The sequence below is a fragment of the Triturus cristatus genome, chromosome 4_2 (assembly GCF_964204655.1).
Source record: "Triturus cristatus chromosome 4_2, aTriCri1.1, whole genome shotgun sequence".
Lineage (NCBI taxonomy): Eukaryota > Metazoa > Chordata > Amphibia > Caudata > Salamandridae > Triturus > Triturus cristatus.
Window position 1 is genome coordinate 89,643,148 of NC_140586.1, and position 27,537 is coordinate 89,670,684.

Sequence of the window (27,537 nt, forward strand, 5' to 3'; positions counted from 1 at the left end):
TTATCACCGCTTTAGCGTCCATTTTTGGTCGAAAAGCGGCGATAAATTTATCGCAGTATCAGCAAGGTCACACTATTGTGTGAATCCTTGCCTTAGTGCCCTTTTTCCCAACGCCCAGCTATGCATCTCTAATGAGATACAAAGTGGGCGTTCCTTCCCAAAATAACTGGAGAAATGTTGCTAACTGACATTTCTCCAATTAACAAGGGAATCGCTAACCTGCTTAGCGATTGGAAAAGAAGCGCTAACCGCGCTTAATGCAGGTTCCTGTACGCCTGCTTTCAAGCTGACTTAGCCATGTAATCCAATGGGAGGTGGATTACATGGCTAAGTCCACCCTGCCCTATCAGCAAGGTATCGCCTGTCACAGTGCGATTATCGCTGGATTTCCAGCGATAATCGCACTGTCTTGTAGCTGACGCATGGATTTCTATCGCTTTGGAGATAAGCGTTGCTGATAGCACGCTATCTCCGCAATAGAATCCAGCGATAGCTGTCAATAATTATCCTAGCGCTAAGTGCGCTTAGCGATAATTATCGCCGGTTGTTGCTGATATGCCCCATGGTACCTAAAGGGCGCACAAATATGCGAACAGCAATTGCTTAATGCTCAGAACATTCTGCCTGCTTACAGCGATCCATACTATTCTAACAGTAACATGTTAGATGGGCAAATAATATGTGCATTTGCCCTCCAGCATGTCCTCCTATGCTCTGGCATATTTCCACCAGTGTAATAGGAGCTGGAATCATGCAGAGACACTGATGATGTGGGTCCACCCCCTGAACATCATTACATAGCTTTGTTGTTTACTTCAGGTACCTGCTGTAGATTCAATGGGTTTCTGTAGATGCAATGTGTTTCCGCCTTATTCTTGTATTTGTGACACCAAGGAATATTTATTTCCTCATTGTATAAGGTCCTGGCAGTTCGGGTCAATTTTTTGTGCTTGCGCACATTTTCTTTTTTATATGTTTAATTAGAATTTGCTTTCCTGACATTGCCATCTGCCATATTAGAATGATAAATTATAAATAGTAAAATGGCTGTTATGCATCGCCAAGTATGCGCTTTTGTGGTCCTTTTGGAATGGGCAAGGCTCCAGGCATGTGTCATTTTCATATTTTATCAATGCTTGTTGTAATTATTTTGTTAAAAAGAATGTAAAAAAATACAGTAGCGGTGATTGTGGAAGCTCTTGTACTTTGACCCATGCATAGCCTTTCAGCAGATTTCAATTGGCTGCTGAGCCCCCTTCTGTAATATAGTGATAACTCTCATTTGCTTGGGGCAGTGGCATAGCAAGCGGGGAGGGGGGCTCCTCCCCTCCCTTACATGCAGCCGCACTGGGCTGCAAATGCAGGATTGCATCACCTGACGTGACTGGGTTTAAAATAAGCTGAAAAACCTGTGTATTTTTGGTGTAAGGCTCAGTGGCGGCTCCTTGAGGGAGTGCTGTGGTGCGGTGAGGCGGGGCAGGGGAGGGGCAGGGTGGGGGTTAATAAACTCCAGAATTGGGCCGAACGGAGTTGAGTAAAGAAATAAATAAATAAACGAATTACATTGCGCTCTGCATCGCTGATTTGGCGTTGCAGCGCGCGCAATGTCATTAGTTTTGTTTATTTATTTCTTTACTCAACTCCGTTCGGCCCAATTCTGGAGTTTATTACTCACACCCTGCCCCGCCTAACCGCCCCATAGCACTCCCTCAAGGAGCCACCACTGAGCCTTACACCAAAATACACAGGTTTTTCAGCTTATTTTAAACCCAGTCACGTCAGGTGTCATTTTAGTGGTCAGAGTGCAATACTGATAAAGATATATTAGAGTACATGCATAGTATGTAGCTAATCTAGTGTAATAACTAAGTAAGGTATTTAGAGAAGGAGTAGTTTCTTACCTGTAACTCCAATTCTGTAGTAGGGGTATCTCTGTTATAGTCATAATCTATGAATAATCCCCGCCCATGTGCGGGGACCCCGGAGCAATCAAAAATATCTCTTAAGCTGTCGCGCATTTGCAAACCTGCAAAGACACTTAAGAGACAGACAAAATAATACAGCCTAATCACAACAAGGCTGCACTGGCCAGCACTTCCTCTGAAGTGAACACAAAAGCCAAAATAAAGTTTAAATGTCATTTTTATTCACATCTGACATCCTCCTTTATTACCACACACTCCCTTCACCAAAATCCCTTTAAACAATAGAGAGGAAGGGGTGGACAGACAAGCCCTATAGGCTGTCATTATGTGTCTGCTAAAGGGATACCGTGCCTTTAAGAAACTCTCCAGAGACCCCCGGTATCCCAGGATGCACAGCCAACACAAGTTACTTTCAGTTCTTTTTGAAGGTGTATAACAACAGGCCTGACACTATCAGGGTACTCCACCGGGGAGGAGGGAGGGTCGCTTATGACTATAACAGAGATACCCCTACTACAGAACTGGAGTTACAGGTAAGAAACTACTCCTTCTGTAGTAGGGGATCTCTGTGTATAGTCATAATCTATGAATAGAATGGCAAGCCCATCCCAACCAACAAGCAGCGGTGGAGTAAGCCCAACCACCAACAAATCACTGTGCAAACAAATTCCTCAACGAAGCCTGTCCAACCTGCGCATCTGCCCTAGCATCAGAATCCAGGCAGTAATGCTTCGTAAACGTATGGACCGACTTCCAGGTGGCAGCCTTACAAATGTCAGCAATGGGAACATTCCTAAGCAAAGCTGTAGTAGCAGCCTTGCCTCTAGTCGAATGTGCCGTAGGCTTACCCCCCAATGTCTTATTAGCTTTTTGGTAACAAAGCTGAATACAGGAAACAATCCATCTGGAAATGGACTGTTTTGAGGTAGCTAAACCAGTTCTTACCGAACCATAATTAACAAACAGTTGATCCGACCTGCGGATATCTTTTGTCTTATCCAGGTAGAATTTCAGCACCCTACGTACATCAAGTGAATGCAGAGACCTCTCCGCCGGAGAGGAAGGATGCTGAAAAAACGTAGGCAAAGTTATCATTTGATTTACATGGAAATCTGATATCACCTTAGGCAAAAATTTAGGATGGGTACGCATCACTACTTTAGAAGCATGGAAAACAGTATACGGCTCTTGACAACACAGAGCCTGAATCTCACTCACCCTCCTGGCCGATGTAATGGCCACAAGGAAGGCAGCCTTCCAAGACAAATGCTGCAACAAAGCCTTATGGATAGGCTCAAAAGGCTCCCTCATCAATCTAGATAACACCACATTCAATTCCCATGGTGGAGAAGGTCTCCTAACAGGGGGAAACACCTTACGCAAACCCTCCAAAAAATCCTTAATCACAGGGATTTGAAAAAATGAGGTTTGAGAAGGGCCTTTCCTATACGCAGTCAGAGCTGCGAGATGAACCTTAATAGACTGAAAATTAAGCCCAGATTGAGCTAACTGCAGCAGATAAGGCAAAATAACATCTTCTTTACAGGATGTAGGGTCAAAGTCCTTTGCCTTGCACCATAAGCAGAATCTCTTCCACTTATAGGCGTAGGAAGTCCTCGTAGACGGTCTCTTCGCCTCTTTCAAGATCTCCATACAGTCCTGAGGTAGGTTCAAGTGTCCATACTGTACTAGCTCAGGAGTCATGCTGCCAAACTCAAGGACGAGAGATTGGGGTGAACCATCTGTCCTCCGAACTTCGTGAGAAGGTCCGGCCGACACGGCAGGCGTCTGTGTGGCAGAACAGACCGGTGAAGAAGGTCGGTGAACCACCATTGTCTCGGCCACTCCGGAGCAATCAGGATCATTCTGGCTCTGGATTGCGACAGCTTGATCAGCACCGCCGGGATCAGGGGAATGGGTGGAAAGGCGTAGAGAAAGCTGTTGGACCAGCTGATCCATAGGGCATTCCCCAGCGTCCCTGGTTGGTAGTACCTGGACGCGAAGTCGCGGCATTTGCTGTTTTCTGCCGTAGCGAACAGATCTATATCCGGAGTGCCCCACTCTGCAAAGACGTCTCTTAGCACGTCGTCGTTTAGCACCCACTCATGGTTCTCTTGAACGAGCCTGCTGAGTGCGTCTGCTTGGGCATTCTGCACCCCCGGCAGATGGGTCGCCGTGATCGTCAGGTTCCTGGCCACCAGCCAGTTCCAGATCGCCTGTGCCTCCCGAGACAGGGTGCGTGAACGTGAGCCCCCCTGCTTGTTGAGGTAATACATGGTCGTAGTATTGTCCGTCTGAACCAGCAGGGAGTTCGTCCTGAAGAAGGGATGGAACGCCTTCAAGGCCAAGTGTACCGCTCTGAGTTCCAAAAAGTTGATATGGTAAGTCGTCTCCCTCTGCGACCATATCCCCTGAATCTGAAGAGGGCCCGAATGCGCTCCCCAGCCCTGGAGAGACGCATCGGTCACTATGGTCTGGACCGGAATATCCTCGTGAAAAGGAGTCCCCTTGCAGATATTCTCTGGGGCACACCACCATTTCAGAGACTGCCGAGCGTGTTGAGACAACTGGATCTTGTCCTCCCAACGCCCCCGCCTCTGGTCCCATTGATCCTCCAGACATTCCTGGAGGGGCCTCATATGCAGACGTGCATTGGGGGTGAGAAAGATGCAAGAAGCCATCGACCCCAGTAAGGAAGACACCGTCCTCACCGTAGGAGAGCGGGCTGAGCTGAGATGCCGAGCCTTCCCACGGATCGATAAGCGTCTCTCCTCCGAAGGACACACGCTTGCGTTCAAGGTATTGACTGAGGCCCCCAAGTACTGGAGACACTGCACAGGGATCGGCACTGACTTCGACATGTTGATGTGCAGTCCCAGGCGATGCAGCAAGGCAGCTGTCCTGTTGAAATGGCACTGGGCTTCCTGGTAAGTGGACGCTTTGATCAACCAATCGTCCAGGTATGGATACACAAACACCTTGGTCTTCCGCAGGTGTGCCGCGACCACTGCCATGCACTTGGAGAACGTCCGTGGCGCAGACTTCAGGCCAAACGGGAGTACTGAATACTGGTAATGGTTGTTGCCTACCAGAAACCTCAGGAACTTGCGATGCTTTGGTGCGATCGGCACATGAAAGTAAGCGTCCTGCAGATCTATGGCGCACAGCCAGTCTCCTCGATGCAACTGAGGGTAAATCTGATGCAGGGACAACATACGGAACTTTTCTCTGCGGATCCACTTGTTTGCTTGACGCAGATCTAGAATAGGCCTGAACTCGTTCTTGTCCTTTTTTCTTACGAGAAAGAACCGTGAGTAGAGACCTCTTCCTTTTTGCTGCAAAGGAACCGCTTCTATCGCCCTCTTTTTTAACAGAACGTCTGCCTCCTGCTGGAGCTCCCTCACCATGTAGGAGGAGCGCACTGGTGGAATCTGTGGAGGCGGGCTGGTGAAACGAAGACAGTAACCATTGCAAACAATATTCAGCACCCACTTGTCCTGCGTTATTGTCCTCCACTCTGCCAGGTAGTGTTGAATACTTCCCCCCACCGGAGCGGGTAACGGATGAGGGGGAAGTAACTTTTCAGGGCTTCGACCCGGCCGGGCCTTTGTTCCCCGACGAGGACTGATGCTGTCCTCTGCCCCTCTGGCGCTTCTGAAAGGACTGCCTCGGGAACAGCTGTTGTTGCTGGGGCTGTTGTTGGTGGCCCGACTGACGCCCTTGACCTCTCTGCTTGGCGTAGCGCCTGCCCGAGGATCGGAAGGACCTCCTCTGCTCCTTGGGCCTCTCCAGCCCCACCGCCTTCAGAGTTTCCGCCTCAGCCTTCATGCGGGCCATCTCGTCATCCGCATGCGACCCGAACAGCGTCGTGCCAGAGAATGGTAAATTGGCGATCTTCTGCTGTGCTTCAGGCTTGAGCGGGGTCAGCCGCAGCCAGGAATGCCTCCTCATGTGTATGCCGTGGCAGTACCCATGGGCCGCCAGCAGCGACACATCCCCCGCCGCACTGATGATCTGATTAGAGACCATCATGCCCTCGTTCAGCACCTCCTGGAAGTCCTCCCTCTTGTCTCTAGGCAGGGAGGCAGCGAACTGTTGCAGGGAGTCCCAAAGAGACCTGTCATAGCGCCCCAACAGAGCGGAGGCGCTAGCGGCCTTCATCGTAGTGGCCGACGTGGAGCACATCCTCCTCCCCAAGGAGTCCATCTTGCGACTCTCCTTATCCGGAGGAGCCGTGGATGAAGGCGTCCTAGAGTGTTGTTTACGAGCCGCCGCCACGATAACAGAGTCCGGTGGAGGATCCACCCTGAGGAACGCCGGGTCCGAGTCAGGAGCCCTGTACTTCTTTAGCAGTCTCGAGGGCGCCGGTTTCACCACGGCCGGCGTCAAGAACACCTCCATTGCAGGTTCCTCCAACCCCGGAACCAACGGGAGGAGGGGGCGCGACAGATGAGCCTTATGCAAAGTTTCAAAGATCACAGAAGTCGTGGGAATCGGGGTAGTGACTGATATCCCCAACTTCGCCGCCCCTCTCATCAGCACCTCCTGGAACGTGGCAATGTCATCCACCGGCGAGACGCGGGTAGGAGGCGTCTCCGACAGCGAGGGCGAAAACCGTCCAGTCCCAGAAGAGTTTGTGCCCCTCGAGCCTCTGGAACGAGACCGATACCTCCGTCGTCCATGTCCAGAGCGAGTGGACGATCTGCGCCTACTCCGTGATCGCCTGTGAGGGCGAGAGCGAGACCTCTGCCTGTGAGGAACCCTCGGGGGCGGAGGCGGTGGCTGCGGTGGAGATGTAGGCAGCTGAGGCACGGGCAGAGGCAGCGGAGGAGGGGGAGGAGGAAGAGGAGGAGGAAGATCAGGCACCGGTGGAGGAGCCGGTGGAAGATCGGGCGCAGGAGGCAGAGGCGGCTGCTGGGTACGCAGCGGGGACAGATGTTCCGAAGCCCCATCACTCCTCGCAGGAGAGCCCGCACCAGAACTGTCCGGGCTCGTGGCCACTCTCCTCTTCTTGGCGGGCCTGTCCCGCGTGGAAGCCACCGACGGGGAACGTCCGCGTCTCCCCGATCCCCGACTGGAGATCGTAATCACTGAGGACGTGTTCCCCGATGTCCGTGACGTCGAACTGTACGTCGACCTCATCCGGCGTCTCTTAGCCCTCGACGTCGAACGCCGTCTCGCAGTCGAGCGTCCTCTCGACGTCGAAACATGCCTCCTCGACGTCGAACCATGCCTCCGTGACGTCGAACCACGCCTCGACCTCCGTCGCCGCGGCGTCGACTTCTGCCTCGACGTCGACTTCTGGTGCTTCGACATCGAACGCTGGTGTCTCGACGTCGACGTCCTGTGCCTCGACGGCGACCTGTGCCTCGACGGCGACCTGTGTCTCGACGGCGACCTGTGCCTCGACGGTCACCTGTGCCTCAACGGCGATCGTCTCCGCCTGGACGGCGGGCGCCGGGATCTCGGCGTCGACTCCGTCAGCGTCGAGCCGTGGGTCGACGGCGAAGGTGGCGAGTGAAGTCTTCCATGGGGCTCGGTACGACGTCGATGGGTCGTCGACGTTGACCGTGACACCTGCGACGGCGACCCGGTCCTGGGTCTCGCCGGCCCCTCTCTCAACGTCGAACGCCGAGGCTGCCGCGACCCAGAGCCCTGGATCGACGGCGAACATACCGGTGCCTTCTCCCTCGCCGTCGACGTCGTCGCCTTCGACGTCGAACGCGACCTACCAGCCGGTAGGCGCCGTTTCTGCTCCCTGCTCTGCCCGGAGGTCCCTCCAGGGGCTGAAGCATGGGCGGAGGAGGGAGAATGAGAACCTCCATGCCCCGAAGTCCCACCGGTCCTCTGCTGCTCCTGTCCCTGAAGGCGAATCTTCTCCCTGTCCCTCAGGGTCCTCTTTGAAAAGGTTTTACAGATGGCACATGTAGCTAGGACATGTGAGGGCGACAAGCAGAGGATACAAACATCATGTGGGTCCGTCTTGGCCTTTTTCCTCCCACACTCAGGGCAGTTATCGAACAAAGCCATGCTAAGAGTGGGCCAAAACTGCTCCAGATTGCAGGCAGTAGTAGACAAAGGCTCTAGACGTCGAATGAAAACACTATTTATCCAAAAAATCCAATTTTAATCAAATAAACCACCCAAAAGGGTAGAGCTCAAGCTCCAGGGTCCTGCTAGCAGGAGCCGGAAAAAAGAACTGAAAGTAACTTGTGTTGGCTGTGCATCCTGGGATACCGGGGGTCTCTGGAGAGTTTCTTAAAGGCACGGTATCCCTTTAGCAGACACATAATGACAGCCTATAGGGCTTGTCTGTCCACCCCTTCCTCTCTATTGTTTAAAGGGATTTTGGTGAAGGGAGTGTGTGGTAATAAAGGAGGATGTCAGATGTGAATAAAAATGACATTTAAACTTTATTTTGGCTTTTGTGTTCACTTCAGAGGAAGTGCTGGCCAGTGCAGCCTTGTTGTGATTAGGCTGTATTATTTTGTCTGTCTCTTAAGTGTCTTTGCAGGTTTGCAAATGCGGGACAGCTTAAGAGATATTTTTGATTGCTCCGGGGTCCCAGCACATGGGCGGGGATTATTCATAGATTATGACTATACACAGAGATCCCCTACTACAGAAACGCTCTTTTCCTAGTAGTGTGGGAGTCAAGCCCCAATAATCATCTCAAACCCAACATTTACCTAGTATTTCAGCTCCAGCGTCTCCAGTTGATCTAGGGGTTAGAGACTGCACCGCTCATTAGAACATTAAAATTTAGAAGAGTTAAAAAGAAATGAGTATTTAGACGCGTGAAAGACTGAGGCCATATTTATACATTTTCCATGCAATGCGACACAGCAAGACACCTTGCTGCGCTTTGTGAAAGGGAGAGGGCGGAATATGCACATATCTATCAACGCGCATTCCTTCTCTCGCCCTTGTGCTGGAGAACTTATGATAGCCTAGAGCCAACGGGTGCGTGTGGTGCTGGCAGGATTGCTTTGTGCAAGAAGTGACGCCTTCTTGTACACAAAATCATCCTTTGAGGCTTTTTCCTCTTTCCACATGTGCTGCAGATTGCAGCACATGCAGAAAGAGGAAAAACTAGGATAAATAAAGATATTTCTTCTAGGCATGCCTCGTCTGGGAAGGTGTAGCATTTTGACACATTCCCAGGTCTACCACACATGGTAAATCTGGGAATGCGCCAAAATCAATGGGTGTATGCATGGGAACACCCATGCTGTACACATGGAATGCCTCCATTTGGCAGTGTAACTAAAGTCAGTGAATTGCGCTGCCTTCTGTTACTCCAAATTTACTCAGCATTGCATGGTCAAGCAAGATGGCTTTGCATGGCTTGGGAAATCTCATCTAGGTTTTGTGTTGCCCTTGTGTTACCTTGCATGGCGAAAGGGTGACGAAAAACATTGATTAATATGGCCCTGAGTTCTAGGCCAAGAGAAGGATGTTTTTAATAGAGAATAATAACAATGCATGAAATGCCATAACGGCTCAAATACAGAATTAATTATAACGCTATATCATAAAACTCATTAATCTCGAGTTAGACAAAATTTAAGCAAGAATTCTAAGGGCTTTATTATGAGTCTGGCAGTCCATGGACCTCCAGACCCACGGGGCGCAGTGGTGGTGGTCTTCCAAACCCCCCCATTACGACCAGGGCAGTAGACCCGCCCTGGGACCAACACAGCCACCAGGGATCAGAAATTCCTGGCTGGTGTTGCGGTGGTATTGAGGCTGTAATATGTGTGGTGGGGCCGCTGAGGCCCTACCAAGCATATTACGAGATTTCTCACTGCCACACTTTTCATGGCAGTACGACCGTCATAAAAAGTGTGTGGTGGGGAAACAAAGGGGCCCCTACAGGGCCTCGGTGCCTCGGTGCCATTCAGATGCACACAGGAGGGCACAACACCTGCCCCCCAGTGTGCATGCACACCAGTACCTGCACGGCATGGACTGCAGCAGTCCATGCCGTGTAGGTACTGCCGTTGACGTTCCCAGTGCAGTGCCCATTTTAAAGGTACCGCACTGGGAACACCAAAGAACCGCCCGCCAGATAGGAGAACACTCCTGATCTGGTGGGCAGTTTGTACATGGGTTTGGCGGTGCTGGAGCAGGGCGGTCCCGCTCCTGCACTGCCAAAATCATAATGAGGTCCTAAGGGCCTTATTACGATATCGGGCGCACTTCTGTCTGACCAATACTATTGCAGAAAGGACCTGCCCAAACTTTTGATGCGACCGCCCATAAGTTGTTCGGAACCTCCATTTCTCAATGGAACCTTGTGCGGCAGGCAGAAAAGGCCTGCAGCACAAGCTTCCATTGAAAAATGCGGTGCCTGACACATGTGTGAGGGAAGTTGGCCCCATTGCAGAGGGCCAGGAGGGAAGGGGGCCCTGCCAAAGGCCCCCAAAGTCAGTTTCCAACAGCCAACCCATGTCACAAATGCCGACATGGATTGGCTGTCGGAAATAGACATCGTAATCCCGACAGTGGAGCAGAGCCAGGATTTGCCATCATTATAGGGATACTATTCCACTCCTGTCCTGACAGGCTCACAGAGCCCATCAGAAGAGGAGCGGAATCTACCCTATGGTTTCCTTCCGACCGCCGTCATCGAAATACGGCAGTTGGAGGGAAACCAAGGATGTTGGGTGGAGATCCTCTGACCACTGGCCGTAGGCTTTCCACCTGGCATCCAAATTGGGCCCTAAGTGTCAAAGTCAGAATTTTAGCAAGAATTCTAAGTGTCAAACTCATAAAGAGTACTGACACATCCCATAAAAAATGGAGGTCAAATGGACATAGAAAATAAAGTCTTCAGCACAGCAGTCCTAAGGACAACTTTAAAATCCTACAGGACCCCAAAAGGAACGATCTGAGGAAGCTAAGACTATACTTGAACAGCTAAAGCCCGAGAGTTTTGGTACACGAATCACAGTATCCATTAACAGGTTTTGCAAATTCAGCAGAGTATGATCATGGTTAAGGTTGCATTGGCAAATCAGAAACTACCAAATCATTTCTAAAAGCTTAAACACTAACCCTTTTCTTTTTTTTTATCTTGTTTTTCATCCAGCAATCGATCGCACAGCATACCATGAAGCAGGATGAGGCACAGGTTTGCATCAAAAAAAGGCACACCAATGCAATCCAGTACAGCCAACAGTAAAAATGGAACATACAATACAGTGGTCCACCAATTGCCCATTACAGCAGGTAAAGCAGGTGCAATTTCCAACCATGTGCGTCGCAGCATATATGTTGCCTGTGTATTGTAGTGTGAAAATTGGTTGTCAAGGCTAAATAGAAAGCAGTTAATGCAGTAACAAAAGAAAAAACTCAAACAATAAAACAGCATCTAACAACAGTGGCAGCAGCAAACCAGTACATGTTCGTCCTCCCTAGGACCTCTGTCTGTGTGTTGGGGGGGCGGCAGAAGCGGTGAGTCAGGGAGACCCAGAGGGAGTTGGGTTGCCCTCCTTATATGGGGGAGGCAGAAAATAGTCAACCCAGGGAGATTCAGAGCCCAATCCTACGAGAATTGCCTGGCTTCCACTCATACGGACACTAACCCATTTCTTAAGGGAAGAGAAATCCTCGATCTTCTCTCTCATCAGCTTCCCTCCAGCGATGATCAACACAAAATGAAACATCCATCTAGCAATGGCGCATAAAATGTGCACATCCACAATAACACCTCCAGAGGAAGTCCTTGGAAATGATACTTTGGGTATAATAGAAGATCTAATCACAATACAGCCTTTCTAACAATGTTGTATATCGCTATGATATTGAAGTCATACACTTGATGCTCTGTGGAGGTGAGGGGAGAGATGTGCACTGGGAAACTCAATGGGAGGTTGAATGAGCAGGAACAAGTAGACTAGAACATCAGAAACTGCGTCCATATTAAAAATAATGTTGTCTTGAATTAAAATGTGGCATAACTATTATGTCATTATCTACTCTTCTACATGGCTAAGGTAACTTGTTTCAAGTGCATCATTAGTTTACTCCGTACATTATTAAAAACACTAATTATAAGAAATACTTGTCACACTAAATGTGCACATTTTGCACATTTTTAAAAACACTTTAACAGTAGGACTCCTTTGTCATTATTACTTTTTTTTCTAATTCAATGAGAAGCGGTTCCTCTGTAAAGGTACAACTTTAAGGAGTGCCCTGAGTCTCATAAAAAAAACGTATGGCCATCACAACTTTATTTCTGGTGGAAAAATCAGTGTGTGTTTAGTGCGGCTTTGCGAACAAGGGGTCTTTTCTAATAATCTCCATGCACTAGGCCTCTGCAGCACCCACCTTTCCCCTCCTCCATATCAGGGGAGAAGTAAGCTTAATTTATGTTAATACAGCATACCCTTCCCAGGTCATTGGGGGTCTTAAGTGACAATTGCTCAGGCCAGTTTTTCCTGATTGGAAAACAGGGGCAGATATATTAGGAATGGGGTTCTCATAAAACAGTTTAAGTGTCACTAATTATAATTCAAACATGCGTTTAGCTTATTTAAGAAGTTACCCAGTGTTGTGTTGCTCATTGTCAGTGGAATTAAATGTATTGGGGAGACAGCAAAGTCAAACTTGAATTTGAGTAAATGCTCTTTGTTTAACTCATACATTTTTGGGCTATTTTTACAACACAAATGTAGTTGGTTGAGTTGACTGTATTGCATAGCAAAGGCTAAATCGAGGCAACATCACTAACAGCAGAAATATCCAAATTAAGGCATGAACCAGCTAGAAAATGTGTCCGACTGATGCCAGGACGCTGACCACACAGCTTCTGACCCCACACAAACACTGAAGCCCACTATATCCAATGCCCCCCACCCCAAGACACAGGGATATGTGGACATGCATGGGAATCTGAAAGTAGTAGACACACATAGGTTATGCCTAGCATATGCTCACTGAGCCTTTGTACACATGATTGCCTCTTGCAGACCGTTACATCACTTACAGAGTAGAGTCGTACCACTGGTGTGGCCCTGAAGTGGTATTGGGTACTTGCTGTGTTTGTGGCAACCCTATCAACCAGACATTGTTGAGAAACTGGATGTTTATGGTGTGACTTAAGTAGGAAGAGTCGGGTGTAGGACTAAAGGACTTCTCCAATCATCTTTCTGTGGTCTTGGAGCTACCCAGCGGCGGATCCTCAGCTATGGCGGAAGAGCTTTGCCCCCCTGCAAGCAGTAAGAAAAAATGAAAAATAAAACGATAATAAAAGCTTGTTTATTGTCATTTTATTTTGGCTGTGAGAGCCGAGGCTTGGGGTGGGGCCAGAGATAACAGGCTTGTAAAGGAGTGTTTTACACTGTAATCAGTAAGCATGACGGTTTGGCTGGTTGTCTCAGGCCGTCATGCGCACGGAAGCTCTCTCCAACTCCAGCTGCGTTGCCGGGTTGGAGAGAGCAGGCCCAGGCTCCCAGTCTACCTGGGAGCGCAAAACCATGGTGTTCAGGCCTGAATGCAGCGTCAGGATTGGCCCCCCGGGTGATTTTGGGAGCCTGTACATGCCCTGCACGGAGCCATATCAGAGCGTCAGAGCCATGTCAGAGCGTGAATAATAGCTTATCCTATGCACATGCTTCAGTGTTCAATGAGAGTTCACCATAGATTTAAAGCAAAGAACAAGCATTGAGTAATGTCTCTTATGGTCCTTTCTTTGTTCTTTTATTTAAAAAAGGAACGTCCAGCCAGGCAACACATGTTTTGTCATTGAATCCCCAATGACAAAACACGTGTTGGCTGGCTGGACGTTCCTTTTTTAATAAAAGACAAAGAAAGGACCATAAGAGACATTACTCAATGCTTGTTCTTTGCTTTAAATCTATGATGAACTCTCATTGAACACTGAAGCGTGTACATAGGATAAGCTATTATTTACATGACGGGCATTTTGTCCCTACACTATTGGGGGTTCTAGGGTGTTTTTCCCTCACCTTTTGCACCACATGATAATTTGAATCGGTATATACTACGCTAACTTGACAGGCGACAATTTTCCAGTGCAACCAACATCCCCACAATATCAATACCATATCAGAGCGTGGATGCAGGTACGTTATTTTTTTTGTTTTGTTATTTTGTTGTCCATGACCAAATCCCACCACTTAGCCCAGATACCCATCAATACTGGAGCTACACTTAGGCACGTCTGTGTCACAGTGGAGTGTAATGTTCATTAGCCATATGTGTTAGTATGTGTTTGTGCCCTGTTTAAAGTTTGACATACTGTGCAAAACTTTGGGCGTCATGCATGAGGTGTCTTGCGGCGCAACTCTGGAATCTGCTTCCTGTTTCGATCAGAGAGATCCAGAGTCATTTGGTTTTCCGAAAAGCTATCAAGACCTGGCTTTTCCCAACTCTCGCATAACTGCCTTCCCGTCAGTCACCCTTATTGTCTTTGGTCGCGCTGGGACGCCCCATCGCTGGGGCAGCTATGCGCTATACAAATCCGACAAATAAAATAAATAATGAGGGCCAGAAGGGTGCTCCCATCATGCTGCTGCAGACTTGCGTGTCATATATGAGGGCCAAAGGCACCTTTTATGCTGTGTGGCTGGCATTTAAGTGATGCAAAATCGCGTGAGTTTGATAGGTCCTATTTATTGATAATCTAGCTGGTATGCCTGGACCCTTCTGCTGGCAAAGTGTATGTCAATAGTGTGACCTATGTAGGAAGCATTGGTTGTCATATGTGAGGGCTGCAGAAGTCCGGCAGAAGCACAGAATCTCTTTTCACTAATAAGCACGTAGCCCTAAAGCATACCCAAAAGGGACTGGTCAGGCAACCTTCTGATACAAACTGATTCACGTCTAAAATACAATTGTGGCAGAAAAATTGAAGCTTAAGTCCAACTCAGAAAACATACCTCTACTTTCTTCCTCTCAAACAAAATTGACTCAGCTGAACAATGGGGATTTAAATTAAAGCTGCATGTTATATTATGTTAATTATTTTTATAGAGAGCTCGATTACCAATAGGGCGTCTTGGCGCTAGCCGAGAATCAACCAAATGATTCCCCACACTGTAACGGTTATTGTGCAGAGACAAGCCCCATTTTAAGACCTTCCAGAAAGCTAATACCTCGGCATGATTTTAATGTATAGTGGAAGCGCATTACAAGCCTTGGAAGCTCACAGCACAAAGTCTCTGCCGCCCCAGGACATGCAATGAAATCTGGGCAATGTCACCAACTTGGCAGAGGCTGAGCAAAGGGACCTGCCTGGCCTGTACCAATCAAAAGCTTTTCTCAGGAAAGCTGGTCCTTGGTCATGCAATGCTTTGAACATGATGCAGAGAACTTTAAAATCAATTCTCTGTCTGACCGGAAGTCGGGGCAGTTCTCTCCAAAATCTAGAAATGGACTGATATTTGGGAATTTTAAAAAGAAACCGGGCTGCTGCATTTTGCAGCACTTGCAGCTTATTTATAACAGATTGATTGGCATTAAGATTAACCCACTGCAATAGTCGATCTTTGCCAGCACTAAAGCAGTGACAGCTAGTTTCTGCAATTGGGCAGGAATAAAAGGCAGAATCTTCTTCAGAAACCTGAGCGTATACAATGCCGCTGACGTGACTGCATTAGCTTGATCAGAAAAAGTCAGTGTAATCATTAAAGAATTTTTGCTGTCCTAACAGAAATAGGAGGAGAGCCAAGCTCAGATGGCCACCAGGATGGAGACCAGAAAGATGGTTTGACCCCAAAGATCAGGACCTCAGTTTTAACTAAGTTAAGTCTAAGTCAGTTTCTGGCCATCCACAAACTGACAGCCTGCATACAGTCATTGAATCTACGATCACAACCTGAAGCCCCTGGGCCAAGAAATACGACGATTTGTGTATTGTCTCCATATGATGTGAGGGAGAAATCAAAAGATCTTATAAGTTCTGCCAGAGGGGTGACATATATATTGAAAAGTGATGGACTAAGGGATGATCCTTGTGGAACCCCACAAGTAAGAGAGTATCCGGTGATGTAAAATCACCTAGGTTATAAACTTGTTCCCACTTTCTGAGAAAGTAGCTCAACAGTTCCCAGGCTACTCCTGAAACCCGTATCCTGCTCAAACGATCCATCAGCAGCCCATGATTGACCGTATCAAAGGCTGCTGATAGATCAAGCAGGACGAGGGCAGCTCTCCCTCCTTGATCCAAAGACATCCGAATTTCTTTGGTGGCTCTGATAAAAGCCTTTTCAGTGCTGTGTTCAGCACAGAAGCCAAATTGAGTGGTGTCCAGACAGTTATTTTGCTGAATATGTGCAAATAATTGCATATTCATCACTTTCTCAATACTTTTCGCTGGGAGGGAGAGGCAAGAATTTGGACGAACGTTTCTCGTAATCTGGGGTTCAAGAGATTTTTTTTAAGAAGGGGTAGGACTGAGGCTTTCTTTTAGAAGGTAGTAAAATACCTGTGACACACATCTGCTGTAAAATATCAGTCAAAGTGGTCACAATAGTTTCTGCTGCTAGGCTAATCACCCTAGGTGGACAAGGATCGCACGGCAATCCCGACTTTGACATTTTGGTCAACGTTATAACTTCCTACCTAGAAGAAGTAAATTTTTCAAGCTTCATGAGCGTGACTTGATGACTCGGGTTAATAGTGTCTGGAATCCTTGCCACAGTAATAGTCTTAGAATTGCTAAAAAATATCCTTCACTTTGAGGTGAAAGGAATCCGACCAGTGCTGCACAAAAGGACTGAATCAATCCTTAAGAGGGTTAGTGCATGCACAAGACTTCGCGTTCACAAAGCCAGTGCCATTGAATTTGCGATTGCAAAATCACAATTTGCAGTGCGCAAACGTGAATTGCATTTTGTCACAAAATTGCGATCGTTTGCCAGTTGCAACAGAAAGGGGTCAGGGGCATTCCCCCCCCCCCCCCCCCCTCACCCATTGTGATTTGTAATGATATACATAAGTTATTTTCAACCATTCTTGCACTCACCAAACATGGAATGGTGGGGATCATTCAGTCATAACATTCATCTGACTAATATTCTCAGTTTGGGGTACCATCCAGTCCAAGAAAAACAGAATAGCTTTCTCTCTCTTCCCCTCCACATGGGAGCCTAACTAAAACCATCAAACCACCTGCCCTGACTGCTCTTTAAATGACGTGCGTCACTACAGCCCACTGGACTGAACTGATGCAGAGTATGGCGCTGCAAGATAGTGATGGTTAGAGTCTTGGGGGTAGATTTACTAAAGTGTCACCCAACTCAACCCAGCAGGCAAACATGCTGCACTGCGCTGCGTAGTGTGACAGGGAGGGAACAGGAGAGCACCATAACTACAGAGATATGATCCTTCTTCTCCCTAGTGCAGGCAGAGAATTGTGCTGCTTTGCGCCATAGTGCAAGGGTGTTTGTGAGAGTATATCATAGATTTTTTTTCCTGGAAAGGTTCCCTTCCAGTACAAAATACAATGCCTAGACAACTTCTAAAAAATGTCCTACTTTGTATGTACTGCGCAGCATGCATGTAGAGTCGGAAAAGAGGCGAAATGAACACATTTTTCCTTTTAATGCCTGTTTTCAAATGGCATTAAATTTTGATGCAAAACCCTGTCTCAAATTTTTGGTAGATAGGGTTTTGTGTTAACAAGCATGGGTGGTTGCATGGGAACCTTGATGCTAAATAATGCAAAACAGAGCTTCCTGGTACTTTGCTTTATTTTTAGGCAATTTAAATTTTACTTTCCAGGGCAAAACAAGTTTTGTGTTGGAAAAAAATAACATTGTGTGCTGGTTTACTTCATTTTTGTGATGCAAACACAGCACAAAATGTTGGAAAATTTGCCCCTTGGTGTCCCATCTGGAAGGGTAGAGCCGCACTAAGGCAGTTAAAGAGGTGCCAACTACAGAAGGAGAAGAATAACGGAGGTGGGCATGGCGGTGCAGGAGAGAACAGTAAAGGAAGCTGCCCCCTACTGTATAGTGAGGCAAATATGCCAGTGCCCGCTTTAGGTTGGATCTCTAAAGTCAAAGATAATGAAAAGTACCAAAAAATGGAAAAGCAACTGAGTCAATACACATAAAGGCTGAAGATCTCGAGGCAAGATCCAAACGAAATAACATAAGAAGAGTTGGCCTTCCGAAATCCACCAACACTGACAACATGGAAACATTATTGAAACAGTGTTGACTGAATTATTTGGCAGAAATAGCTTCTCATAATCATTCATACTCGAGTAAAAACACAAGCTAATAATAGTTTCTTCTTACATCTTTATTTCGGTCGCATGGACCATAAAAGAATTACAAAATAAAAAATTTAAGGAGTAGTAAAACAAATCAGTTACAAAACAATTAGCCAGTTTGTAAAACAAATTCATTCAGTTAATAATAACTTAATACATTGATTACGACTGAACCACATTGCTGTTAAAAATGTTGCAACTGCGAATACAATTATGGCCGACAGATCTTTTTTTAAGATTCTGAATGCTGGAAGGTACCTTCTAAAGCCCAGGTTTTTAAGGAGGGGGACAAGCCAATATTTCCTTGCACTTCTGTAAGCAGGACAAAAGAATATAATATGTAAGTCAGTCTCACTTGGATGGGCACAAGCTGGGCATTGTGATGTAGACTCAGAACTTGTCCAGCGAGCAGTATGCGCTTTAAGAGGCAGGGTACTATACCGCCACTGCATGAAAAGCTTCCTTGTTAACGGGGGGGCCTATATTGTCAGATGCAAGCTCTAGATGGTAGGAGTCTTTGTACCCCAAAAAGTTTTCCGTTAAGGACCCCTCATGAACATTCTTAATTAAGACGCGTAAATGATGCTCAAAATAAACCTTGGAAAGAGACTTGCGTGAGATTCTAGGGCAGGTGTTTTCAGGATCGGACCAGAGGTCCGGTCTGCCTAATGACTCATATGTTTGTTTAATATATCTAAGCCAAGGAATTTGTGCAGAATTAGCAAGTCGCATAATCTCCTGAAGCTCAGCTCTGTAGTTTAACAGTTCTGGCGTGCACCAAAGTTTGCGCCAGTAAGTTAAGGGTTTAAGACCCAACTCCTCTGTGATAGGTCTAAGACCTAAATCAAGTCTAAGAGGAAGGAGAGGGGTACTGGTTGGAAGATCTGTCAGTTGCCTCAGAAAATTATTCTCCGTGACCTGCATTCTCTGGGTGGCAATATGCCCCCATAATTTGCCTCCATAGGTCACTGCCCCTTTTGCCTGAATTCTATAAATTTGAAGGCGAGGAGAAAATGGCTGATAGGTCAGTCCTCGTGTCATCCTTGATATGCCACCTATCATTTGGGTCAATTTTAAGTTCGCCTTGGTTCGGTGTGAGTCCCAGGTCATGGACGGATTAATTGTGACCCCCAGATATTCAAATGTATAGACCCTCTCTAGCCTAGAGGGCCCTAGAACAGGATTAGCGCGTGTTGACGAAGGTGGGTTGAAGATCATGTACTTGGTTTTGGAAGCATTAATCTCCAATCCACGCGTCACAAAGAAATTCGCGAATCCGTCCAGAATCCGTTGTATACCCATGGGGGATTTAGAAAGCAGCAGGGTATCGTCCGCGAACAAAATAGCGGGGACCCTGCTGCCGTCTAGCCTGGGAGCATCAGTGTTTCTCAAGCCGTTCAGATGGCTAATCACCCCGTTGACAAAGAGGCAGAAAAGAGTCGGCGCAAGCACACAACCCTGTCTAACCCCCCTGTCAACGGGGAAGCGGTCCGTGAGAGTTCCTCCTCTTCCACACCTAACCCTGGCGAAATTTCCCTGGTGCAATCTTCTCAGAATCGACAGAATATCAAGTGGAACCCCAAGGTCCATCAGGACAGCCCACAGTTTGTCCCTGGACACTAAATCGAATGCGGCACGGAGATCTACGAAAACCGTGTATAAGCTGCCACCCTCGATTAGCACAGTCTTCCAGTGTATAAGATTCAGGCGGAAAATCTGGTCGATAGTAGAAATGCTTTTTCTAAAGCCAGCTTGATATGTACTCATAATTCCGCACTCCTCAATCCAATCTTGTAAGCGATTGAGGATAAGTCTGCCAAATAACTTTTGGGGGACATCAATGAGGCTGATAGGTCTATAGTTGGCTGGGAGCAGGGGCAATCCCTTTTTGAATATTGGGACAATCTCTGCGCCCAGCCAAGTATCAGGCAGCTCCATGCCCCCCAAAATAGAATTAAATAAAAACATGAAGTAGGGCTCCCAAACATCTGGTTCCTGTTTAAATAAATCACCTGGTAGGCCATCCAAGCCTGGTGCCTTGCTTGTTGCCAGACCAGTAATAGCCATTCTGACCTCCTTTAGTGTAAATAACAGCCCCCGTGAACTGTTATTTTCCGTCTGGGCGGAATTAATTCCAGTCCCATCAGGTAGCTTGTAAAGGGACTGAAAGTGATCTTGCCAGGTCTTAGCTGAGATGTTGGGCTCTACTGCGGAGACCAGCTCCTCCGACCCTGTGTTCACGCAACGCCAGAATTTGCGCAAATCCCCACGTAATAAAAAAGTAGTAAGATTCTCCCATTTTTGATGCTCTCATTCATTTTTTGCATTCTTAATTAGGGTTTTGTATGCCATTCTACTGTCCCTAACTTCCACACGGCCCTTCCCTGCCTTAACTGCAGTCAGGAGGTCGGTTTTGGCCTTCCGTCAAGCAGTATTGTACCAGAGGGGACCCAAAGCAGGCCCATTAGCCCTTTTGGATGTTCTAGTGAGAGTTTGCGATGTAGATTTAATAAGATCAGCATGAAGTTGCCCCAAGTGATTAAATAATCCCGGGGTATTACCTTGCATGCTTAAACCCTGAACCATCTCAAACGTAGGGATTAGTAAAGCGTACAGCTTAGATATCGTCCCTGGTTTAGCTGCTAGTTTCTCCCACTTTATTCTGCATTTATTATTCGAGAGTAATAGCCCCGACTCGGGTTGGTCCCTTTTCTTCCCCCGAGGCTCCAGACCAGAATGGTAAAACTCTAGTTCCAGAGCATTGTGGTCACTGTCTTCTCTTGGTATTACCCGAAAATCTCTTATATGTGACCACAAGGGCAGAGGAACCAGAATATAATCAAGTCTTGATGCTTTACCCTCTCTTTGGAAGGTGCATCTTGGTGGAATATCAGATTTTAACCTTCCGTTGCAGGCCCTGAGACCATGCTTCAAAGTGAGGGATGTAATTAGCAGGGCCAAAGGGGACCAAACTCTAGGGGGCGGTAATTGCGAAAGTGGTATGGACCAGGCGAGATCCTCATCCTGAGCCAATCCATCCAAAGAGCCCAGGAGTGGCTCAAAGTGGCAGTTCAAATCGCCACCTAGTACATACGGGGTGCCTTTCGGGATTGCATTTAAGGCAAGGTCAAGCTCCTCGATGGTACACGATTCTTGCGAGATGTTATCTGGCCTAGAGTATACATTCAGTACCAGAAGACTATGGGAGTTCGGCCACTCCAGTAGTATAGCCAGAATGTCCTCCGAGTTCAATGAAAAGACAGTAGCCCTGCAGCCCAGATCCGTGGCCACCCAAATTGCATGGCCCCCCGAAGGACGGCCTTTGCCCCTCCACTTTGCATTTTTAGAAAATGCAGCAAAGCCTGTACAAGAAAGGTCTTCCCTTGCCCAAGTTTCTTGGAACTTTTTCCTGTAAAGGGGTGGCTGGTTGTGCGTTATAAAACGAAGGCCTTTTGTGACCCGGATCCTCCCCTAGCCCTATCCTACCCAGTCAGTCCACCATATCTAGGTAGCTAAATCTGTTAAATGTGGGAAAATAATCATTCAACGGAATTCTATGACTGGGGTAGTCTCTCATTACGTTTGGCCTCCATCTACGTCCTCTTCTGGACACAAATTCCCACCCCTCCTCTTATTTCCCATACCTTGCCGAAGGGTAAAAGAATGATAGGGGGAGGGTTTGGATGGACGACTCTTGATCATACCGGGGCCAACTACATATGTGCGTAACAGTAACGGGGTCCCTAAAGTTAATCACAACACAGTCGCCCTGGATAGATTTCCTGGTGGTGCCTAACCATGGGACTCTTCTCACCATAAGGACCTCACTATGTTTGCCTTCTGGAAGGGGTCTATTGATGGAGAGCCAATGAATTACCTTATTTTTTAGGGCCCCCACAGGTTCTCTAATAGATGGTTTTAGTTCAGGGATACCTGCTAAGATCACTACGTATGGGATAGCCTCCGGTGGCAAGTTTACTATCCTGTGCTGTGAATCATTTGCAGGTGCCCCTGCTAGAGGCGCAACCAGATCATCTTGAGAGTTTACATTTGCACATGTTACAATGTGTGGTGCTAAGGTTTCTGGTGCAGTTAAGAGGGAGTGCTGCGTTGGATTTAACTGAGTTAAAGGAAGCCCTTTCTTAGATAGGGACTCAATTGTAGACTCACTCTCCTTGTTGGTCATAACTCCACTGGTAAAACCACTGGATATGTGCTTTGCATCCACTAGTTGTGTAAGTCCCTTATGGATGTTCGATAAAAATGATTCCATCCTAGTTATACGATCTTCTAGGGGATTAAAAATTTCCTTAAGAAGAGCACGGATATCTAAGAGGGTAAGGACCTCTTCCCTCGTTGTAATATTTGAGCTGGGGGGGGGATTGGGCCGGGGTACGGGTAGATGGCACCTTTTTTTTTCCCAGGCTGATTCAACCCCTTGTTTGTTAAACTCTGGTGGTTGGCCTCGTTTTTGGAGTTGCACTTAGGTGCTTTCTCCTTACGCCCCCCTATGGTTTCAACCCTTCTTTTTCTTTTAGAAATAGCTCCCTCCCTTTCCCATCGTAGAAATTGTGCACTATGGCAAGCTCTCTCAATAGTTGTATCTATGTTAGGGAGAGTCGGATTAGTACTAGAGGGAGGCGAGGGAGGCCTAACAGCGGGGAGGGGTAAAATGCTTAACTCTGTGTTATCGGACATATCACAGTCAGTAGCAATTGAAATGGGGCTACGTGTACCAACTGGATCAGATGTACCATTCATCCCTCCAGTCACTGATGGTGTATAAACACAGTTTTGTTCTGGCGTAATAGCAAGTGCAAGGGGGCCTAGAGAGGATCTCCTGACCCAGTCAATTTCTTGGGATATTCGCCTTTCTAAAATTGAAATCTCATCAATTAAAAGTGAACCTGCTTTGGCAAAATAAGTGTCCAAAGTACCTTTAACCGCCCCAGCAGCCAGTGTAGTTTTACTTCTCGTTTCCCTTGAAGACATTTCGGGATTCAATTTCGTGAAGAGATATACAGCAATATTCCTCAGTAGGGGGCCCAGGCCCTGCCTCTTACGTCCTCGAACGGCCCGCTCTTTGCCCGGTCTTCGCTCCGTGCTTCGTTCCGCGCGCGTTCCGCTAAAGCGAATGGAGTACTCGGTATTTATGAGGAGGTTCAGAGAGGGAGTGTTTGGGAAGAGGACCCAGCTGCGCCGATGGTGAGGAGGGCGCTAAGCAAGCTGGTCCTCGCAGTCCCGCCCTCCGACAGAAGTGTGATGCAGAGTCTCTTGCTGGCGTGCAGGGTTTCAGGTAAGCTGTGGTTCAGAGCACCCACTTCAAAGAATGGAGCAGCAATTTATAATCACGAGCGGGTCGTTGCCGCGCTGTCAGCAGGGAGTGATTGGGAAGAGGACCCAGCTGCACCGATGGTGAGGAGGGCGCTAAGCAAGCTGGTCCTCGCAGTCCCGCCCTCCGACAGAAGTGTAATGCAGAGTCTCTTGTTGGCGTGCAGGGTTTCAGGTAAGCTGTGGTTCGGAGCACTTTTGACCTGAAGAGATATTACACTCCAAATAGCATAAGAAAAATGCTACTTGCAATACTCTGGAGTCACACTTTCCTTGTTTCTGCACTTTGCAGAACGTTCACATGAAGCACAAAGCTATGAACTGCAGTATGATTTTCCCTGTTCTGCTCAGAGTTGCCCTGGGGGTAAACCAGAAATCTACACAGATACACAACTGGCACACAAAGCCCTAATATACATGAAAGAATGCAGCAACAAAATGAAGGACACTGATGATGAGAGGCAGGCAGGCAAAATGGATAATAATGGTTGAAGTGTAACTAATTGTATCCTTAGCTTAATTACCTTTTATTGCTAACAGATCTCATACACTGTTTATAGTTTGCTCTAGAAGAGGATAGAGGAATAGGTGAGTTTAACTGTATATTTACAGGTGAAATACGCTACTCACTGTTCAGTAATTAGAAAGCACAATACAGCCTTGCCACGATTAGCAGAACTACCTACTAGAAATATGTAAAGAACAACAGGTAGATCGTTTTAAGCATTTGGCATGTGGTTTGACTAGAAAATGTGACTAGAAAAACAATATGGGCTGGGAACTTGCCATAAGTCACAGGATACGCCCGTCGCTGTGAATAGGTGGGAATGGGGATCGGCTTCCAGAGTCCCTGAGCGTGACCTGAAAAACCAATGCAATGATAGGGTTGGGGGAGTGCAATAGTGTCGAAAGGGGGGTGGCTGCTACCAATGTCAGTTGGGGAATCAAATTGTGAGGGGGGATGGGCAATGGGTTATGACATTTTTCAGAGGTAATTATGCACAGTTATGAACTAGTGGCAGACTGTTAGGCAACGAACATGAAACATGGTCAAGTGAAGGCCAACATTTACAGGTAGGAAACAATGTGTATGTAAATGAAGCGGGTCCATTCTGCATCTAATCACCTTGAACATAAGAGAGTTAGATGGTCATTGGAAGGCCAGAAAAGCTGCAGCATATCTTCAAAAACACAGAAATTGCTTTCTTTGAGGAAGCTCATCTTACACCACATAGTACAAAAACAGAAAACAAGGATGTGTGGTACATACATATGCACATCCTAAAGGTGGCATGCTAGGGGAGTATTGATATGGCTTGGGAGAGTATAATCATCCAAATAATTAAAACCATATCAGACCTTAATGAGAGAAATATTGTAGCTCTGGGGGAGAAAGAAGGAGTGCTTGTCACACTGATGAATATGTATGGTCTTATTCATGACAACCCACAATTCTATACTGATCTGTACCAGTTAGAGAATTACTTTGATACTAGGCCAGTGGTATGGGAAGGAGACTTTAACTATTCTCAACACCGGGTTAGATAGGTCTCCAAGAGCCCCTAGGAGGTTATCAGCTATCACCAAAAATTAGGTGATGTACTCAAAACCAAAACACTGACATACGTATGGAGACACAAACCCGCATATCACAGAATTCACACTTACTTTATAGTTTACAATATGCACTCAAATATAGAACAAGTGCCCGTATCCAAAGAAGCTGTTTCATATTTTCAAGAATGCACACATATAGCAGGCCGGTACCTTGATCACTCACCACTTTTTATGAGATTAGTACTTTCAGGGAAAATATACTGGTTTGATGCTTGGAGATTCCTATCCGAGGACCTACTTCACAATGTATATTAAGCAGAAGTGGGCACAGCTGTCAGAATACTTTTGAATTATCCTAGATGTGGTAGATAAATACAGCACTGTCTGGGAGGCATTTAAAGAATACATTCAAAGTGAGAGTACAGTCGCACAACTAGACATTCTGAAAGTGATTCAGGACAGCCTGAACAATTTGAAAACAGATGTGGAATGTTGGAAGCTCGGGCATTGTTTAAGGAGATTATAAAATATTAAACAAAATCATACTTAAGCTCAAGGGGTTTCAGGACACGGCAAAGCGAGAAATTACATTTTAAGGAAAATATGCTGTGGCTGGAGACTTTGAAGAGGGTGACCACCCTCATACAACTTCTTCAATACTTGCCATTAAATTACAGTGCTTGTGTTGCTTGAATAAGATAGTTTCATACCAGGAAGATCCACTACTTATAACTTGTGTGCATTTGTTTTCAAACTAGGACCAAGTACAAATGCTGCTGCAGAGTTTTTAGATACATGGTAGCCATGCTCAGGAGACTGGGAATTGGGGATAACGTAATAAAATGGGTGATGCTACTATATACAGATCCTACATCTTAGACTTGGGTAAATGACCAATATATAATACTATCTATGTAAGGAGAATCACATGGCTGGGATGCCCCCTGTCACCACTAGTATATAGCGTGTGGTGTTTAGGAATATATTACACATTAGGGCTAAAGATTTTCCAGCAAGAAGCACTTAATATCTGCATATGTAGATGATATCCTATTATATATTAGAGATCCAAAAATGTATGTTTCCCCCATCATATGCAAATATAATCATTTTGAGGTATATTAGCATTGCAAATAAACTGGAAAAAACCCTGATGTTTTTATTAACACACATCATAGCGTGCTGCCCTCTGGAACTTCCACTACAGTAGAACTATTCAATACAATATTTGAGAATTAAAGTGGGCACAATTGACAGACAAAACTCACAGCTGGATTAAATTACCACTGTTCCTGGTTGGTTGGATTACATTAATAATGATTGTACTCCTCATGATAGTATATCTATTATTCAATAATCCTAATACACACACACATTTTTCACCCCATCAAAAAGCCTAATGACCAAGCTAGCTTGGGTCAGTAAGCAACCCAGTATACATTGGTCCTATCTCATTTTACCCAGCAGGAAGATCTATCGGCTCTCAATTTTGAACTGAATTTCTATATGACTCTGAAGCAATTTGGGTATTGTTGAACTTGGCCCTTTCTGCAGGGTCACCCCAAAACCTTTTGCCTTCAACCCTCCTGTTTTCTGAACACATTTTTGTTGGCTTTCAGGACTTTGTGAACTTTACAACTGCTAACCAGTGCTAATTTACTTGTAAGTGTCTGGTAAAGTGCTACTATATATGTCCAGAGTCTGTAAAAGATATGATACTCGTGGGCCTGTAGCACTAATTGTGCCACCCACTCAACTAGTTTTTGAAACATGGCTCAGGCCTGCCATTGCAGCCTGTGTGTGCAGTTTTAAACTGCTATTTCAACCTGGGAAAATAAAATGTTTGCCAGGCCTAAACCTTCCTTTTTAATACAAATAAGTCACCCCTAGGGTAGGCCCTAAACAGCCCACAGGGCAGGGTGCAGTATATAAAACATTTAGACATGTACTTTTCAGTTTTTCATGTCCTGGTTGTGAAAAACTTGATCCAGGTATTGGGCATCTTGTTTGTGAGGGAGAGAATGAGTTGTGTGTTATCGGCGTAGGAGAGGGGATTGATGTTGTGTGGGTGGATGATGCTGGCTAAAGGGATCATGTATACGTTGAAGAGGGTCGGGCTCAGGATGGATCCTTGCACAATTCCACAGATGAGGTCAAGGGCCTCCGAGGTGTACGGTGCCAAGTTGACTGACTGGGTCCTTCTAGTCAGGAAGGAGCAAATCATCCATCAGAGTGCATGTCCTTGGATTCCAATATCATGCAGGCGTTAGATAAGGATAAAGTTGGTCTGGTAGTTTTCGGTCCTCTGGAGAGTAGCGTGGTGGGGCAGGGGTCTGATAGGGACCGGAGTGGGTGGACTTCAAGGTGGCGTGGTATCTCCTGGGGTGATGATGGGCCATGTGGTTACCATTGGTTCTTTGGATAAGATCATGTTTGGCGAGATCAGTCGGTCTGGCTGCGGGCTGAAGTGGC

The 27,537-nt window shown here is 46.7% G+C and overlaps 1 protein-coding gene across 1 annotated transcript in view; it reads left to right on the top strand.

Annotated features, from left to right (window-relative positions):
* The window catches only part of LOC146833058 (beta-1,3-galactosyltransferase 2-like), a 301,893-nt gene that overhangs the window by 219,282 nt on the left and 55,074 nt on the right, over nt 1–27,537 (top strand). Inside the window, exon 2 of the mRNA XM_085600682.1 lies at nt 11,020–11,159. The gene's annotated coding sequence lies outside the window, so the exon portion shown is untranslated. The remainder of the gene's footprint in view (nt 1–11,019; nt 11,160–27,537) is intronic.